The sequence below is a fragment of the Cicer arietinum genome, chromosome 3 (genome assembly GCF_000331145.2).
Source record: "Cicer arietinum cultivar CDC Frontier isolate Library 1 chromosome 3, Cicar.CDCFrontier_v2.0, whole genome shotgun sequence".
NCBI classification, from domain to species: Eukaryota; Viridiplantae; Streptophyta; class Magnoliopsida; order Fabales; family Fabaceae; genus Cicer; species Cicer arietinum.
In genome coordinates, this window is record NC_021162.2 from 4,659,101 (window position 1) to 4,667,186 (window position 8,086).

Below are 8,086 nucleotides of genomic sequence, written 5' to 3' on the forward strand. Positions count from 1 at the left end.
CACAGCCTTGGCATGACATTTTTACTTTGAGGACAAACGTTTGCAACACAATTGGAAAATTCAAATTGAAAAAACAAATTTATCAATTTTATAATCCACAAACAAAATAAACATATTTATCCTCTGAATTTAATTTGTTAAAAAGGAAAATAAATGGAAGAAGAAGAAGAGAATGCGAACAAAACAGAGCATCAGAAAAAGATGTAGGAATAATATAAAGGAAAGAATGATGTAAAGATTCTCTAACAGCTTTTAATTCATGTGCAATCCAAGTTTAACCAATTATTTTTCAATTCAGAATATGGCATATTTTTCGAAAAGACTTAAATATCCTTTTTTTGGTCCTACAAATATGAGTTTGTTGTATGTACCCTTGGATTGTTGTTGCATATTTCAATCTTGTTGCTGCTAGGGCTATTTTCTTGATGATCTATCTAATAGGTCAAATTTTTAGATAATTGTTGTTTATTTTAGAAGTGACGTAAATGCTAATTTAATAATATTAATTTTTATCAGTTGAACTAAAATTTAAAGATAATTTTTTAAATGATTTTAATTTGTGTAAATATTTTTATTTATTAATATTATTATAATTTTTATAAAGTTTTAAAATACTCCTCAATGTGTTTTTTTTATTAAAAAAATGCTGATGGGACTATTTATTAATGATGTGACATTGACTACATGTCAATGATGTTGACACTGATATTTTTTAATTAAATATTAATTACCTTTATTTATATTATTAAAAACTTAAACTATTACTCTTATTATTGATAATGAATATTAATGATTATTTTATAAATATTATAATTATATTGTGAATGATAAAGTTAAGAGTAACCCTTAACTATCAGTGTAAAAACAGTTTATACTAATAAATATATTATTTTTTCTTTTAAGATTTTATTATTAATAATTTAATTTGAAATTTTTTCATCAATAATATCTCATTCTTCAAATTAATTATATTTTTTTTATATATTTATTAAAATATTTTGAAATGTGATATAAAAAATATTGATTTAATATCATGTAAATTTTGTTTACACAATTGGTACATTAATCATTCAACTTTTGTAACTATTAAATTGGATATAAGCGGTTAGAGATTTCGATCAATGATTGTTTTAATTGATTCATTTTAACTATATTTCGCTAGCTACTTGACACTATCCATTTAGTTTTAAATTTTCATGCTTCTCTCATTCTATTTTTAGTCTCTTATATTCATTCCACTTATGAAATTTGTCCATTTATTTTAAAATTTCTTAGTTTTAGTTTCCTTTATGTGATATATAATATAATGATATTATAAGAAAATTCCTTTAAAACTTCATTATTTGACTCCAAAAATTATTTATTTTGTAATTTAATAAATAAAATGTAAATAATTAATCTATTTGAATGAGATCATTTGTCACATAATTGAAAACATGTCACAATACTATTTTTGCCTTTAAAATTTTAAGAAAAGAACTAAAACTAAGGGAACCATTTTTGTAAACAAATAAATAAAAATAAAAAGACTAAAATTGTAATTAAATTTATTTTTTTTATAAAATAAATTTAAGGTAACAAAATGGTGTTCTAGCTCTAATCCGAGAAGAAAAGAAGTTAGAGTTATATAATTCTTTTTTTTTTCTTTTTTCTTTTTTAGTCTATTGAAGAGATGATAAATATCACATAAACCCACACACAACTGCGAAATATCAAATCTAATAATATTATTTATCATTTGAATTAAAATTTAAAGAGAAGGTTATATAATTTTTTTTTGCACGCAAAAAAATCTATTAATGTTTCTACAATATTATTTCTACAAATATAATATGCAAATTCCCACTTGGCCTCGTTCAGGAAATTAAAAAGACACAGAAATAGGGTATATATGCATGTTGGTGAACTAATGTGAAACAGATTAATAGTTAAATGCCGAAATTAATTTGCAGTACAATTGCAATCCAATAGTAGGATCCAATTCTTCCTTTTCAAGCTAAAAATTATTGTACTTCACAATGCATGACACAACTCTCACACTAGTATTGATTAAATCACAATGCGATTTTTGTTTTACAAATTAATGAGAATACTTATTATGTTAAGGTAAATTAATATTTTGCAAATAAAACTATTCATCGAACATAATTAAGTTTTATTGTGTTTACTGATAATATATCAAGTTGAAAAGAAATTAATATTCATTTTACAACATACATATATGTTTATCTTGTTAAGGACAAATTCTAATTGTGTACATAACTCATCAAAGAAATTATTTCTCAATATTTGTATTACAAGTTCTATGCTATTTTGAAAGGAGCATGTTTAAGAGAAGGGTTTGTAAAAGGGTCTTCGACTAATCCTTTTGCTATTAGTTTATAAGCTGTTTCGGTTAAGTGAGCTTCATCCCAATCTATTAGTTTTGATGGATCAGAGCAAATTGTTGTACCAGGATTTCCACAAAACAAAAGTGCATTAATATGGTATGGTTCATCTCCTCCACAACATGCTTTCAAAATCTCAACTTTATCAGAAGTAAAGCCTGCATCATTAATGTAGATAAAATAATATATGTGATTAAATGAATTTGACAAGAAAAAATCATTGTAAATTTTTCAAAAAAAGAATATAATTGCTAACACACCATATTGTTGTGGAACTTGATATAAACGTTTGGTGGCGCAGTAGTAGTCAAAGTATATTATCTTTGCTTGAGGGGGTTTCTGTTTTAATGTCTCTATAGAATTTTTGAGTTGTTCATTATAGTATTTAGTGAAAGTGTTGTAAGCTATCAAGAACCCAAATTCATCATAGTCTTCTTTCTTCTTATTATTCACAAAGTTCAATACACCAGCATTACACCCCAATGGAAAGTTTCCTGGAATTACTTATAACATACTGTAGCAGTATTTGTAATTGATTCAACCAGTAAAGGAACTATTTCTCGCAGTTCTATAACAGTTTTCTTTGTGATCATATGTGAGAAAACATCATTTCCACCAATCTCTCCAACTAGAAATAACGATTGTTTAAAGTAGTTGTCGCACTCTGTGTCACATCGAAATAAAATTTGTGTTAGTAGTATTGAGAAAAATCTATGTATTTGAGAAAAAAATAAAATAATATGCAAGGAGTTATGACAAAACCTTCTTTGTTTTTACACAAGGAGGGTTTAAGCATCTTAAATCAATCAAGTTGCACTTTCAGTGAATTATTTGTCGTTGGTAGTGGGAGACCATTACGTATAAAATAATCGAATTCAAGTGCAGTGGCACCGGCATATGCAAAATTTACTCCCTTCTTTATATCTGGTTGGCTTTTGGTGATATTCTTATAGGCCGTCAAAAATGGCAACCCGTATGCCTCAGCTACAATTAAATGACCACGAGCTAGTGAGTTTTTTAATAAAAAATATACCAACATTAAATATTATAGATTTTAATTCAGAAATTATATCAAATAGAGTATGTTAGAGTGCTGGTTAGTATTTTTCTTACTTATCATTTCTTGAATATGAGAAAATTTTATTTAAAAAGTAAAAATAATATGTGTAAAAGTACCTATGAAGTCTATGATGAGTCGTCCATTCGACATACGTCCTGATGGATGTTTAAAGTACGTGGAACCATAAGCACCATTATTATCATAGATGGATAGTCACTTGCAGCATTTCCGGTGTCACTTGTAGAATCACCAAAGTTGAAGATAGCTTCATACGACAGAGGATTTCCATTTGAAACAACAGTTCCGAAAAAACCACATGCGAAAGTGATAATAAAGAGAATAAATATGTTCATGGTGTTATAGAAATATTAGAAACGACTTGAGTTGTTGTGATTTTAGAAAGGGGGTTGATCTGCTTTATATATTGTCCACTTATCCATTTGTCAAGTCACGTAACGATCTTTTCAAATTTGCTAGTTGTAAACTGTTTAACTATTTTTAGTTTTGCAATCTATGATGTTAGATCCAACTCACACTATCCAACACATACACATCAATGAACACAAATTTATCACTTTACTGTGAACATTATTTGTTGTCATTTTTTTGGTTCTTTCTATTGTTGTTGCTTCCACTTTCTATTTTTATTGTTTCCATCTAAACACTCTAAAACAAGATTCATACGCTAAAATTACACGTCATAGTAATTCTTCTTTTTTCTAAAGTTCATAACAATTATAAGAGAAATACTAACAAGTGTCCTGTCTCCAAGGGAACTTGTTAAGGAATCAAAAGAGAAAATGTAATTGTGGAAGTTGTGTATGCAAGACTTTAACTTATTTATGCAAGTACTTAAGAAAACTACCAGGAATATGAGATACCAGGAATGTGATTGATAGGTTGTATTTTACTTATTTAATAAGAAACTACTTTTTGTAAGAAAACATTGTTAGTAAGTTTATGAAATTAAATTAAGAAATTATAGTTAAATCAAATTTATTGAGATTGAATTGTTTTATTTAAGGAATAAAGTTTAAATTATTCCATGACTACGTTGATAAATGTGATATTTTAAATCACTTGTAAAAGTATCATTTTTCTTTAAAAATGTTTTCATTTATCCGTTGTGAATTTTTACAAAATATAATGTAATTTATTATATATAGTGTTTTGGGGTTTAAGGAGGTACATTTGAGAGTTTATAGGGTTTTTAAAAGGAAAAGTGAAAGTTTGGGAAATATGAAGAGGGTTGTGGTTTATAAGGATATGTTTAGGATGTGCAACTTCAGACAAATTCCCTCTGATCAAAATTGCAAATCTGGTCCAAAGAAAAATTGCCAAAAAAACAAAAAAGATCTACATTTTGGAGAATTTTCATGAAAGTAAGAGGAAAAAGAAAATATCTAATTATTCACAAAACATTACCATAGTACTCTCTTTATGAATCAATTGAGGATTAAATATGAAAATAGTTCATATAAAATGCAAAAAAAAATATTTTTGTCCTTACAAAATAAAAGTTTAGTTAAGTCCTACAAAATACTAATATTTTCATTTAAGTCCTTAATGTTTAACAAAGTTTGTTTTTTAACGGTTGAAATAGTGATTTTATACTTAGTCCCTGCAAAATCCATGAAATTGGTTTTACTACACACAAAAGAAAATGTTTTAAAACTTGCAAACTTGATAAAAATTTACATGAAAAAAAAAAACAATTGTTTTTCTCTCATTTAATTTTTTTGACTTACTGATTAATAAAATTTATTTTTACAGTTTTTGTTTTTATTTTTATTATAAAAGTTATATACTAGATAAATTTTTGTCCCAAAAGAATTAGTTAAAATTAATATGTCACTAATATTGTCAACATAAAAATTGAGAACAATTGTTATACAATAACTTAATTTTTTTTCTTCACATTTTAGTTTTTTTCACTATTTCTTCTTCTAACAATCAATCACAAAAGAAGCCGTTGTAATGTACAATTCATACACAAAATAATTTTGTGTCTCTAATCAATTAGTTAAATTTAATATTTTTATGTCTTTTAAAAAAATGAGCATGTGTTTTATTGGTTATGTTAACTATCTAATTTAGAAGTATTAAGAATTAATTGTGTTAGTTTTGTGATGGATAGTGTAACAACCCCTCTCACTACTTGATTTTGATTATTTTTGCCGTTAATTGAAACTATGATCTGATTTATGTTTCATCCAATCTATATGTTTAATATTTTGAAATAAGTATTTTATTTTCATGAACAATTTATACAGACAAATATTTCTTTGTATTAAAGAAATAGAAATTGTATCCAAACATTAATAAAAGAAAAATGAACACAAATTATATATTACTTTGAAAATACTTAATGCATAATTTAACATTTTTATTTTTTTTAAAAATTCTTTGTTGATTTTTTGTTTGCAAAGATTTGCTAATTTAAATGTTTGTGTTTTAATATTTATTTATTTTAATTTAAACTTGATTGAATTGTTTGTGCATAAGTTTAATTATTGATTTTTCATGTGATTATTATATTTTTATATATTTTATGGTAATTTATGGTTGCTACATTTTAATTAATAAAATGTAAGTAAAATATTGTGATGTATTTAGATGCAATGAATTAAAAAAATAATTAACAATTAAATCAAGTTTGTAATGGGAGTTATATTTTTATTGTTGTTTTTTTTTAATTATAGAGATATGTACAAAGAATTAGTAGAATGTAAAATAAAAAATGAATGAATTTTAGAGGTGTCACATCATACTATTGAATGATGTGGGAAAATTAGTGTTACATGGCATATAAGGATATGATGTGTCAACATATTATTTTAGAGGTTTGTTTTAATATACTATATTGATTAGGATAGTAATTAGATTATTAAAGAAACTATAATATAACCTGCACATTGCGTGGGTGTAATTTGTAAAGTATTCTTTCAGTATAATTTGTTTTTTTTAAAGTTTGAAAGTGATATTTATAGTGTATAAATGTATCAATTTGATCAGAAAAAATATTTTAAATTTGTAAGTTTCTTAGTTTATAAAAATAGTGGTTGTATAACAAATGAATAAATGGAATGGAAACAATTGAATTTTTTTTAATAAAAAGAATGATTTTCACTCTAAAAATATGATTAAAAAAAGATAAGTTAGTGTTTGTATTATCAATAAAAAGATTTAAATAAAATGAGTGATTTTCACTCTAATATTATTATTAAAAAAAAAAGAGTGAGTGTCTGTTTACATTTTATTTTGTTTTAAACATTCGATCATTATAGAATACTTTCTTCCTATAAAAAATAGAATATATATTTTGCAATAATTGATTTGAGATATGTTTGTAAACATTAGTTTCTATATGATCATTATTTTTATTTTTGTTTTACATTTTATCTTGAATACTATTATTTCTTTATTATTTTTTATACCAATTGAATGAACTATTGTTTCTTATATTTTATGTATCATGTCTCATTTCCATTTAAACTTTCGATAACTCTTAATTAGATGTGTTCTATCACGTAATTCTTTCAAAAATATTTTGATTTATTTATCCTTTTTAGAGACTATATATAATGAATAAACTCAAAGTATTATATTTTATGTCAAAAACACGAAATAATGTTTGGAATGATAATGAATCACTACTTGATTTTGATTATTTTTGCCGTTAATTGAAACTATGTTCTGATTTATGCTTCATCCAATCTATAAATTTAATATTTTGAAATGATTATTTTTATTTTTATGAACAATTTATATAGACAAATATTTATTTGTATTAAAGGAATAGAATATGTATCGGGGCACTAATAAAAGAAAAATGAACACAAATTGTATATTACTTTGAAAATACTTAATGTATAATTTAACATTTTTATTTTAAAAAAATATTCTTTGCTGTTTTTTTTTTTTTTTGCAAAGGTTTGCTAATTTAAATGTATGTGGTGTAATATTTTTTTATTTATTTTAATTTAAACTTCAATGAATTGTGTTGTGCATAAGTTTGATTATTGATTTTTCGTGTGATTATTATGTTTTTATATATTTTGTGGTAATTTATGGTTGCTACATTTTAATTAATAAAATGTAATTAAAATATTGTGATGTATTTATATGTAATGAATTAAAAAAGTAATTAACAATTAAATCAAGTTTGTAATGAGAATTATATTTTTATTGTTGTTTTTTTAATTATAGAGATATATAGACAAATAATTATTACAAATTGGAATAAAAAAATGCATGAATTCTAGAGAAGTCACATCATATTATTGAATGATGTGGCAAAATTAGTGTTACATGACATATAAGGATGTGATATGTCAACATATTATTTTGGGGTTTGTTTTAATGTATTATATTGATTGATATTGATACTAATTACCATTAATTTATATTATTAATGTTAAAACAATATTATGATCTGCAACAAGAATTAACCAACAAAACATATAACTAACAATTGCAAAACCATAAATTAAAACTAAGAATTTTATTCTTTTCAGTAGAATACGGATAACGTTCTTGACCAGAACTGAAACCACACAAAACGGAGAATGTTGCAGAAAACGGAGAAATTTCAACGTTCTCCTTTCTACAGTTTTGAAACAATTTTCAAATCAAAGTA

General features: G+C 24.2%; 1 pseudogene; it reads right to left on the reverse strand.

The window, feature by feature from the left end:
* Window positions 1-2,303: 2,303 nt before the first annotated feature.
* Window positions 2,304-3,800, reverse strand: LOC101500802 (GDSL esterase/lipase At5g45910-like; annotated as a pseudogene).
* Window positions 3,801-8,086: the final 4,286 nt, after the last annotated feature.